This window comes from Bombina bombina, chromosome 2 (genome assembly GCF_027579735.1).
Source record: "Bombina bombina isolate aBomBom1 chromosome 2, aBomBom1.pri, whole genome shotgun sequence".
Classification (NCBI taxonomy): domain Eukaryota; kingdom Metazoa; phylum Chordata; class Amphibia; order Anura; family Bombinatoridae; genus Bombina; species Bombina bombina.
In genome coordinates, this window is record NC_069500.1 from 1,054,434,035 (window position 1) to 1,054,447,220 (window position 13,186).

Genomic DNA, 13,186 nt, shown 5'->3' on the forward strand with positions numbered 1-13,186 from the left:
AGTGCTGCATCCCTCTGCAAGATATCTCACTATTTTTTACTTTTCTGAGCCTGTCAAATCCTTCTTTTGACCCATTTTGCCAAAGGAAAGGAAGTTGCCTAATAATTATGCACACCTGATATAGGGTGTTGATGTCATTAGACCACACCCCTTCTCATTACAGAGATGCACATCACCTAATATGCTTAATTGGTAGTAGGCTTTCGAGCCTATACAGCTTGGAGTAAGACAACATGCATAAAGAGGATGATGTGGTCAAAATACTCATTTGCCTAATAATTCTGCACTCCCTGTAATAGCCTAGTCTTATTACTATTTTTACTATTTCACTATTTTGTTTATAGGATATGTTTGCTTTAGCCTTATCCCCTAGTTTTCTCTCACTAGATATGCCATAAATTAATGTGTGTTTATGTTCATACATTGTTTATTCATATTGTGGCATTTTGTAAATATATGGCATAGGTCACATGTATTCTATTATTAACCAATAGAGTTACAGCTTTGATTTTAAAAGACATATGTTCACCTTTTCAGGCACGTCTATGATTAAGGCTACCAAGCCAAAACATGTCAGATGTGTTCTGGCTGCTGTACTTCTGTGATTTTAATGTGACTAATAAAGAAGATTTGTTTTTAAACGTTTTGGAGGGTACCAGTACTTTTTCTATTTGAACTGTGTTGCCTTTTCTCCTGAAATCACCTGGCACCTCCATTCGAGTACTACACACGGATCCCTACAGTCCTGGATTGGCCGGAAATGGTCAGGTGTTGAATATATGCCTATTAGACCCCTTCTGGAGTGGTTGCCGTCCGATAGAGGTTCTAACTAGGAACGGAGTGTTTTGCCTGCTGTGACCGGTGTCTGCATAATTCCTACAGTGCAGGTAACCAACAACTTGGAAGATTTCCATGGACCCCAGAGGCATGTGGATGCAGTAACAGAGCCGTCTGTAACTTGCTCAGATGATCGGTGACGAATGGGTCATCTGGTGGGTAAACTGTGCAGTGTCGCTTCATTGGTACTCTGTAAGTGCCATGAACTGGGGAGTCCTCCTCTACATAGTTGTTTGTATTGCCGGTTTCATTGGTCTCCTGTCTTGGCTGAATTAATACTCATTAAGATTCCTGGTTTCATGAACTGATCTTCGTTTATTAATGTAAGCGGTTTGGCATATGTGACCCTAAGAAGTGCTATGAGTGGGCTTGAGCTGTAACCACCTGTGTTTGACTTTTTGTATTAATATATATATATATATATATATATATATATATATATTATATCTAGATATCTCAAGATATATATATATGAATATCTCTTTGAAAATCCCTCTGAGATATTGTTTACTGTGCATAAGATTGTAATGTAAAATCTTTTTATTATCTCCATAGTAAAACATATCTCTACATATAAATCCATGTTTCTCTATGTATGTGTATGTATGTCAATATAAAATCCCTGCATCAGCTTTTTTTTCTAACACCCGAGATATCCTATCTTTGAGCCCTTTATAACTTGTGTGTGCAATATTGTTTTAAAATAATTTTTATTAGACAGTGTTACTATGAGTGTATATGTACTTTGTAATGTATTTTTAAAGTGTTTAGTGAATCTTTTATGTTAACATCAGCTCTTCAAGCGCAGAAAGGATTTTTGCATAAAAGGTGAATGTGCAGTCTGGATTTTTCAAGACTTGTAATGGAAATTGAACGCGAAAAGACCATATCGCGTGCGGAAAACTCATAACACATGACTTCTAATCTTGCCTTTAGTGAGGGAGCATATACTGTAGGTATTTTTAATTAGTTTATTTATTTTAGTTAGTTTTAAACCTTGGCTATATTTGCACCGTTTCAATCTGTGTTATTTTTTCCTTGGAATACGATTTTTGCTGAACAATTTCATCTACTTAAAAGCAAGTATCACCCCTCTGCAAAACACAGTGTTCTCAAAGTAAACACTGCATTAGGACAGGGGTTTCTAGTACTGGAGAGAGTTCTTAGAAAATCTCAGAACCCCAGAGAGCTTTAGATTATCGAGCCCTCAGAGGGGCGATGTGTCTCCCATAGAATATAATGGGGATCACAACTTCAGAAAAAATGTCCACCAACATTGCCACTTAGCTGCAATGTAGGTGGCAGGGTGACTGTCTTTAAAGTATGTTTAAACAAAATAAACTGTGCTTTCGCAAAAATAAAAAATGTTTTCTGTGTAGTAATATTTCAAAATATTTTCAGTTTCACTGTACACCCACTAGATTTTTCACTCTGGAAAACATTGTCACTGAAAAGATGTAGGACAGTACTTTGAATATTAAAAACCCAAAGTGATGTTTCCCTATTAAAATACAGTTTGCATGGAATTGTATAGTATAATGTAAGAATATGTATGTAAACTGTACAAATCATTTATTGTTTTCTTAATATTCATATTTCCATTATACTGAGATTGCGATTGCACGTTCATAATATTCCTATTTCATAATATTGTGATAGCACTGTAGCAAACGTGTTCTAAATTAATATTTATATATATCTATAGCGAAATCCAATTCCAGATGCACTCACTATAACCTCTTAAACAACAGCCAGGGTGCTGCGTGCAAAACATACAAAAATCCTTATATCCTCTTTAAGAAGAAAACACTGCACTCACCGGTCTTGAGAATGATACACTTTATTCAAAATCTCATCACATCAGCTCATAGCTGCATAGATACCCCCAGATGTTTTGGTACCAAACTGGCACCTTTTTCAATGGGTAGTTTCAGTATCTCCAAAAGTTCCCTAACAAATTAACACACCCGTTCCTTATTTATACCTTAATGTGCTTAACAGTTCCGGGTCAGTCAGACCGATGTGCTTACACTGCATAGAATCTGCCGTAAATCCTGTGTCTTGATACCACACACATGGCTAATTAGCATATCACCTCCCCCTCATGACGAAAAGCTAGTACGTCACCATCGGAGTAATCCCGCAGTGAAAAACAGTGACTTGGTTGAACACGGACCACTCTAAAAAACACTACACCTTAATTAAATATTCACAGTACTAGAAAATTTAAAAAAATACATTGTTAGCCTGTGAAACCAGAACTAGCCTGCAAAGACTTAAACATGTACTAAATAATTGAATTAGGACCAAAGTACCTTCGTGCCTGAAACAGCATGATAGAAACGGGCAGACAACACACTCATCTCTGAGACCCCATGTTCTAATATATCAAAAAAATTAAACAATGTGGAAATCCCGTAGCTATTCAACCAGGCGACATGATCTTTTTATGTTCAATTGGGATGGACCTAGATCAGCCAATCATAGATACATCCGGCTACGGAAGGAACACATTATAGTCCAACTGGACATTCAAGCCTCTTGGGGCTATAGTATCCAATCTATAAATCCATGAAGCTTCCACCTGTAGGAGTTTCCTGTGTCTATCCCCACCTCGATTCAGTGGTGGCATAGTCCTTAGGCTGGCTGCAGAGTGTCCTGCTAGCATAAAATACCTAGCCACAGGTTGATCTGATTCTTTTTTGTCAATAGTAACTCTTATAGCGTGGCAGTAATTAGCCATCCTCTCCCTGAATGTAGCTGAGGTCTTCCCAACATATACTAGGGAACACAGACAAGTCAGAATGTAGACCACAAAGCTGTTGGTACAGGTCAGTCTGTGAAAGATTTTGTAGCTTCTCCCCGTCTGGGGATGATGGAATTGAGAGCCCGTCAACATACTGTTACATGTCATACAATCACCACACTTATAGCAGCCCATTTTCCTCTGGTGTCCATCCAGGTACCTTTCTGATAACATCTCACTGGATCATTATGGACCAGAATGTCCTTTAAATTAGGAGCCTTTCTATAAACAATGCAAGGTGCATCTGTTTGTGTAAATGGGAGTGACTTGTCCGTCTGTACTATGTCCCAATTGGTCCGGACAGATTTCTCAAGTACCTCATGTAGGGGGATAAATATAGTGATGAGATTAATTTTATTGGTGTTATCATTCTCATTCTTTGTTTTAAGTAAGAGTGCCCTTTGGTCATATTGTGACATTTTCTCCTGTATCTTGTCGATGTCCAAGGTTCTATAGCCCCTCTCCTTAAGTTTAATCTATATTTCGATTTCTTGGGTGTCTCTAGTCTCCATGAGTGTGTTGTTCCGTGCTACTCGCATGAGCTGTGAGGAGATCACACTCCTCTTCTGATGTTTAGGGTGGAAACTAGTTTATAAGAGTAAAGAATTCTTATTGGTTGGCTTGGAGTACAATGATGTTGCAAATCTCAAACCATTATCATATGCTTATTTGGTAATATTCAAGTCTAAAAAAGGTATAGTTGAAATATTAAACTCATATTTAAAATGTATAGGTGAATCCAGTTTGTTTAAGTCACCGATCCAACTCATAAGTGAGTCAGGTGTACCCCTCCATACCAAAAACACATCATCAATGCATCTAACATAAACCAGCCTACTTAATAGACTGAAACCAGCCTACTTAATAGACAGAAAAAATATGCACATTTAGGAGAGAAAAAAACAGAACATGGTAAGTCTATTTTGTTAGTCACCATATGATGTTGTTAAAGAGGTTATAGTGAGTGCATCTGGAATTGGATTTCAATATGACGTGTTAAGATGGCACCCTACAAACACACTGTGATTTGAAAATATTGTAACAAAGTTGATGTTATCATATGGTGAGTAACAATATAGACTTACCATGTTCTGTTTTTTTCTCTCCTAAATGTGCATATTTTTTCTGTCTATTAAGTAGGCTGGTTTGTTTTTATATAATATTAAAGTTTGGATTTTTAAGTGGAATTGAACAATCTTAGTACACTTCATTTTGAAGCAGGACTTGAGTCCTTTTTTCTGGCTTGATTACAGCGGCTACATTATATTTTCAAAATGGATTCTCAACAGATTCAATTTAATACCCATAATGACTCTGTGAACAAAGAATCTTTTATGTTCACAGAGGAGGATGCAGAGAGGATACGTGTAGTGGTGGACTTACATGAGCTGAGAGAAGAAATACCCCTAGATGTGTATCATAAGCTCCTGAACCTACAAAAGAGAGAGGTTGACCACTAATTACACTCAGTTTATTTGTCCAACTACCATAAAAGCAAATATATACCGAGAGGTTTTGGCATTAAAAATATTCCTACGATAGGGAGATCCAATCCTGATTTTTGCAGGAAATGGTGTTCAATCTTAAATATATGCTCATATGATTTGATTTTATTGGTAGTGGAAGAATCAAACAGATTGTATAATTTGATCAAAATAGAAATAAATGAGGTTAAACAACAGAGTTATCAAGTCTTGGTTAATGATGTGAGTGAGAATTGAATAAAGAAACTGGAGACACAGGTGAATAAATATTGCAATAATTTGCTTTCCTTTAAAAATAACAAACTGGTTACTGTTGAAACTGATTACCGGGAGAAAAGGATTTATAGGTGGTTATATGAGAAAGATGACTCATACTCTCAATCTAGATGCAGAAGGCAATTTAAAAACGTAACTTTGATACAGTTGACAGTAGTGATGGGGACTCGTCGGAGGTGGATACAGAGATACCTAGTGGCGCAAGCAGTAGTGAACTCCCTTTAGGAGGCATTACAACAAGGTCTACCAACAAACCCTCCCTACCAAATATAAAAAGAAACAAGACAGGAAATATGTCAGAAGGGGAGGCTACAAAGAAAAAGCACACCAAGAGGAAATAGACATTATATATAACCTTAGTGACCGTCCTTTAAGCGATTTGGAAAAGAAGTTGCTAAACAAGGGTTTGTCTTTTGTCCCGACCCCTAAAGTTGACAAATTCCACATGAATGTGGATGTTTATAAGTTGCAGAGGCAATTGAGAATAAGGGATTTCTTTAAGGACAAACCAAAAACCGTTCCAATCAAATTTAAATCTCCAAGCAATTTTCATCCAGCTAATTATAATCCTTCTATAAGAAGTTTTACACGAATGGTCACAAATTCTTTTAAACAAGCTAACTCTGTTAGCCATTTCTCTAATACCACCAAAGAGGAGAAGATAACCCTACAAGGTTTAAGGGATGATTATTCCATCATCATCCATGCTGCGGATAAGGAGGGTCCATAATGATTCAGAATTACTCAGACTATCATAATTAAGTATATAGGCAGCTATCTGATACCACTACCTATTGTAGACTGCGAGGTAATCCTACTTTTTCTTTTAAAAAATCGTTAGACCACATCTTGAAGTGTGGGTTGGAGGCAGGTGTGATTAATGAGGATGATTTCCCTGTGACTCCAGTCCTGCATTTACTCCCTAAAGTCCACAAGACTCTGACTAATCCCCACGGCAGACCTATTGTGTCTGCCAGGGACTCATTATGTTCTAATGTGGCAGAATTTATTGATTACCATCTACAACCTGTTGTCAAAGAATCATTCTCCTATCTCTTAGACTCTCCCTCTCTCATTAAAAGGTTGCTGAACCTAGAATGGTTGGAAGAGTGAGATATATTGGTTACCATGTGGGTAAGTGGGAGGAGATGTACATTTTTACTAAAAATCCATACTCAGATAACATTGTGAGGTGGTTTCGTTTTATCGACGATATCCTCATTATTTGGAAGGGAGGTTCAGATGCAATCCAAGATTTTGTTAAATATGTGAATCAGAACCTTCTGAATCTGAGTTTTACTGAGACCCATCACGTGGATCAAATTACATTTTTAGATCTCACTTTAACCCATAGAGGAGACCAGATAATTAGTGGTCTATTTAGAAAATCCACGGATACTAATGCATATTTACATGCATCTAGTGGACACCATCATAAATGGATCCAAAACATACCTTTTGGTCAATTCCAAAGGGTCAGGAGGAATTGTACAGATCTTGTAGCGTTTGAAACAGAATCAGAAGTAGTTAAAAATAGATTTCTCAGCAAAGGTTATGATCCAATACTAGTACAAAGAGCATACACTAGAGCTAAGAATTTAGATAGACAATCACTACTTGTTCCCAAAACTAAAGTGCAGGAAGGGAAATCATGAAAGAATCAACCATTGTTTATAACGAAATTCAATCAAGCTTCCCGACAGATTGAGAACACTTTTAAAAAACATTGGCCTGTTTTACTACAGGACCCTGTCTTAAAGGGTATTTTATCAGACAAACCACAGATAGTGTTCAGGAAAAACCAGAATTTACGTAACATCCTAGCACCCAGTAAACTAAGAGAAGACACAAAACAGAAAAACTGGTTACAGAAGAGATCAACTGGTTTTTTTAGTTGTGGGAGAAAGAATTGTCTGAGTTGTTTACATATTGATAAGGATCACTCAGAATTTAGATCTCTAAGAGATAATAAAACATATCAAATCAAAGAAAACATAAATTGTAAAAGTACACATGTTGTGTACCATCTCTCTTGTCTTTGTGGGAAAATTTATATAGGGAGGACCAAAAGAAGCCTCAAGACCCGCTTAAGAGAGCATTTGGTCAATATTGAAAAAGTAGTTGTAACTCATGGCGTTTCAGCTCATTTTCTGGAAGTGCACAATAAAGATCCAAGCAGCCTTAAAGTTAAGGCGATCGAGAGAGTGAGACTGGATATAAGAGGGGGGAATAGACTCATAACCCTACGACGTAGAGAAACCTATTGGATTAGGACCCTGGGGTCTCTTGAATCGAACGGAATGAATAGAGATATTGATTTGGCCTCTTTTCTGGTTGATGAATAGGGTCTCTATGGTTGATCTGTTTAATAACCTCATAGGCAAACACGAATGAGCCTTATAGTGTTTTCCAGTATTGGCAATATTTATTTATCTAATTATCTTTTAGAGTCCCCACATATAGAATCTCTGTACACACATAAGTTTTCACATTAGTTAGTATCAGGGGTAGTGAGGTGTAAGGTTATTAACTATATTGTATGAATTGGAAACATACTGTATAAATGATCTATTGCAGACCGATATTAGCTGTCTTTCTGTAGAAGTTTTGCATGAAGGATCTGTATATATATTAAGTAGGTTTTCTCCCAAACATATGTAATAATAATTTCCTTCTATGTGTGATATTATTGTTTTTTTATATATGAATTAGGTTTTAGATTAGCGAAATGTATTCTTCCTAAAAGTATATTTTTAAACAAATAAAATGACTTTTTATCAAGTAAACCTTTTTCAATCGACATATATATCTATTAAATTATAACTTGTATAATGCATCATTTAATTTATTTTATGCTACATGAATTTTAAAAGCGTCTTATATTCAGGTTTTTTTTGGTTTTATTATTCAAAGTAAAATCATTATTAATAAAAATTTGAATTCCTTTAGAATTATCATATTATGTTGTTATGACTCTTAAGCAGACAATATCTTTATATCAAGTATATGGTTTATAACTGTTATAAGAATCAAACTAGGATATGTGATGTCCTTTAAATACAATACTCCTTAACGATGAATGCAGAAAAGTGAGAGTCAACACATCACCTGCTGTTTACTCTGTCAGCGTTGCATGCTTGCGGAGGAGGAGCGTAGTGTCATCACAGGCTTTAAGAGTGAGATGGTGGAATTAGTGGGCAGCCTCTGACGAAGTAAGGAGAACCCTTACGAAATGTGTAAGGCCACGCCCACCACGCAACCGCTACCGCAAACAGCTGATTTAGTGTGGCGTGTGTTTTGAATTGGACTGTCTTTAAGTACTCTCTTGTCCCAGGAACGTTAAGGTATCACAGCTTTCCCCGTAATAGGGAATAGATCCATCGTGTGTGTGTGACACTAGGACGCTTCAACACCAAAGGCAAAGTTGTGGTTGAAACCAGCACCTGTGGGATATCGTGTGAGAGATTTGGATGGTTCTCAAGTGCTTTTTACATACCTCATTTGAGTTGAGGCCACCCTTGTGAGTTTTTATTTGTGAAATTGTAATAAATTGTATATTTTACAGACATATTGCACTTAGAGGTGTTGCGCCTGTTCTTTTCTTTTTCTTTGTTTATAGACGTTGACAGCCTATATACCATTATCCCCCATGCGGAAGGTGTGCAGGCTGTCAGGTCCATGATGGTCTCATTGTTGGCATATGCGGGACCCCCCGTAGTGTTCCTGCTTGAATTACTCACTTTTTGTCTAGAAAATAATTTTAAATTTTAGAAAGAGTTTTTTTTTTTAAATAGCACTGCTATGGGTTCGAGTATGGCTCCCGCATATGCCAATATATATATGCTTTGGTACAAAACATTCATCATGATGACTTTGTCTGTACCTAACATAAAATGTTATGTTAGATACATTGATAGTGATGTCGCGAACATAAAATTTTCGGTTCGCAAACGGCGACTACGAACTTCTGCAAATGTTTGCGAACGGGCGAACCGGGCAAACCGCCATAGACTTCAATAGGCAGGCAAATTTTAAAACCCACAGGGACTCTTTCTGGCCACAATAGTGATGGAAAAGTTGTTTCAAGGGGACTAACACCTGGACTGTGGCATGCCAGAGGGGGATCCATGGCAAAACTCCCATGGAAAATTACATAGTTGATGCAGAGTCTGGTTTTAATCCATAATGGGCATAAATCACCTAACATTCCTAAATTGTTTGGAATAACGTGCTTTAAAACATCAGGTATGATGTTGTACCGGTCAGGTAGTGTAAGGGTTACGCCCGCTTCACAGTCACAGACCAAACTCCCGCAGCGGGTACAACATCTAAATAGTTTCTAAATTTTGTTCTGAGTTTAGAAATATCCAATGTTAACATGTTCTTTGCTTTTTTGCAAGTTATAGGGAAATAAATACAAGAAGCACTTTGCTATTTCAAAACCACTTTTTTTCAAAATGAGCGCTAGTTACATTGTAACCCTGATATCTGTCAGGAATACCTGAATATCCCTTGACATGTATATATATATTTTTTTATATCACAAAGTATTGATCTAGGCCCATTTTGGTATATTTCATGCCACCATTTCACCGCCAAATGCGATCAAATAAAAAAAAATTGTTCACTTTTTCACAAACTTTAGGTTTCTCACAGAAATTATTTACAAACAACTTATGCAATTATGGCATAAATGGTTGTAAATGCTTCTCTGGGATCCCCTTTATTCAGAAATAGCAGACTTATATGGCTTTGCTTTTTGGTAATTAGAAGGCTGCTAAATGCCACTGCGCACCACACGTGTTTTATGCCCAGCAGTGAAGGGGTTAATTAGGGAGCATATAGGGGGCTTGTAGAGTTAATTTTAGCTTAAGTGTAGTGTAGTAGACAACCCAAAGTATTGATCTAGGCCCATTTTGGTATATTTCATGCCACCATTTCACCGCCAAATGCGATCAAATTTAAAAAAAACTTACATTTTTTCGCAATTTTAGGTTTCTCACTGAAATTATTTACAATCAGCTTGTGCAATTATGGCACAAATGGTTGTAAATGCTTCTCTGGGATCCCCTTTGTTCAGAAATAGCAAGACATATATGACTTTGGCGTTGCTTTCTGGTAATTAGAAGGTCGCTAAATGCTGCTGAGCATGACACGTGTGTTATGGCTAGCAGTGAAGGGGTTAATTAGGTAGTTTGTAGGGAGCTTGCAGGGTTAATTTTAGCTTTAGTGTAGAGATCAGCCTCCCACCTGACACATCAGACCCCCTGATCCCTCCCAAACAGCTCCCTTCCCTCCCCCACCCCACAATTGTCCCCGCCATCTTAAGTACTGGCAGAAAGTCTGCCAGTACTAAAATAAAAGTTTTTTTTTAAAAAAATATTTTTATTTTTTAGCATATTTACATATGCTGTGGTGTAGCATCCCCCCTTAGCCCCCAACCTCCCTGATCCCCCCAAAACAGCTCTCTAACCCTCCTCATCTGCCTTATTGGCGGCCATCTTGGGTACTGGCAGCTGTCTGCCAGTACCCAGTTTGCAAAAAAAAGTAGTTTTTTCTGTTTTTATTTTTATTTTTCTGTAGTGTAGCTTCCCCCCCCACAGACCAACCCCCACCACCTGCCACACCAGATATGAGTGGTGGCACTGGGCAAGTGGGCACAGTATACGCTGTGAGCCTGACACACACTCTGGCAGGCAGGCAACTGCAATTAGAATTAGGGCTTTTTGGGGTGCTGTCCTTACAGCAGAGATCAGATGAGTCCTTCAGGACTGTAGTGGACACTGAATACACTAGCCTAGCTATCGATTTCCCTATTAAATCAGCAGCAGCTACACTGTCCCTCCTCTCACTAAGAATGCAGCTTCTGAATTAATCTAAAATGGATGCTGTACAGGAGGTGGGAGGGTCTGGGAGGGAGGGTCTGCTGCTAATTGGCTGGAATGTGTCTGCTGACTGTGAGGTACAGGGTCAAAGTTTACTCAATGATGATGAATAGGGGGTGGCTCGAACATCGCATATGTTCGCCCGCCACGGCGAACGTGAACAAGCTATGTTCGCCGGGAACTATTCGCCGGCAAACTATTCGCACATCACTATACATTTATGATGTGTTTTTGGTCTGGAGGGGTACACCTGACTCACTTATGAGTTGAATCGGTCACTTAAACAAACTGGATTCACCTATACGTTTTAAATATGAATTTAATATTTCAACCATATCTTTTTTTAGACTTAAATATTACCAAATGTGCATATGATGATGGTTTTAGATTTGCAACATCATTGTACTCCAAGCCAACAGATAAGAATTCTTTACTCTTATCAACTAGTTTCCACCCTAAACATCAGAAGAGGAGTGTGATCTCCTCACAGCTCATGCAAGTAGCACGGAACAACACACTCATGGAGACTAGAGACACCCAAGAAATCGAAATATAGATTAAACTTAAGGAGAGGGGCTATAGAACCTTGGACATCGACAAGATACAGGAGAAAACACCATAATATGACCAAAGGGCACTCTTACTTAAAACAAAGAATGATCACTACATTTACCCCCCTACATGAGGTACTTGAGAAATCTGTCCGGACCAATTGGGACATAGTAAAGACTGACAAGTCACTCCCATTTACACAAGCAGATGCACCTTGCATTGTTTATAGAAAGGCTCCTAATTTAAAGGACTTTCTGGTCCATAATGATCCAGTGAGATGTTATCAGAAAGGTACCTGGATGGACACCAGAAGGAAAATGGGCTGCTATAAGTGTGGTGATTGTACCACATGTAACAGTATGTTGACGGGCTCTAAATTCCATCATCCCCAGATGGGGAGAAGCTACAAAATTGTTCACAGACTGACCTGTACCAAGAGCTTTGTGGTCTACATTCTGACTTGTTCGTGTTCCCTAGTATATGTTGGGAAAACCTCAACTACATTCAGGGAGAGGATGGCTAATCACTGCCATGCTATAAGAGTTGCTATTGACAAAAAAGAATCAGATCAACCTGTGGCTAGGTATTTTATGCTAGCAGGACACTCTGCAGCTAGTCTAAGGACTATGATTATTGACTATGTGCCACCACTGAGTCGAGGTGGGGATAGACACAGGAAACTCCTACAGGTGGAAGCTTCATGGATTTATAGATTGTATACTATAGCCCAAAGAGGCTTGAATGTCCAGTTGGACTATAATGTGTTCCTTTAGCCGGATGTGGCTATGATTGGCCGATCTAGGTCTCATCCTTATTGAACATAAAAAGATCATGCCCCCTGGTTGAATATGGACAGCTACGGGATTTCCACATTGTTTAATTTTTTTGATATATTAGAACATGGGGTCTCAGAGATGAGTGTGTTGTCCGCCCTTATAAGTTTCTATCATGCTGTTTCAGGCACGAAGGTACTTTGGTCCTAATTCAATTAGTACATGTTTAAGTCTTTGCAGGCTAGTTCTGGATTCACAGGGTAACCATGTATTTTTTAACATTTTCTAGTACTGTGAATATTTAGTTAAGGTGTAGTGTTTTTAGAGTGGTCTGTGTTCAGCCAAGCTGCTGTGTTTCACTGCTGGATTATTCCGATGGTGACGTACTAGTTATTCGTCACAAGGGGGAGGTGATATGCTAATTAGCCATGTGTGTTGCATCGAGACACAGGATTTATGGCAGATTCTACGCAGTGTAAGCACATCAGTCTGGCTGACCCAGAACTGTTAAGCACATTAGGGTATAAATAGGGAACGGGTGTGTTAATTTGTTAGGGAACTTTTAGAAATACT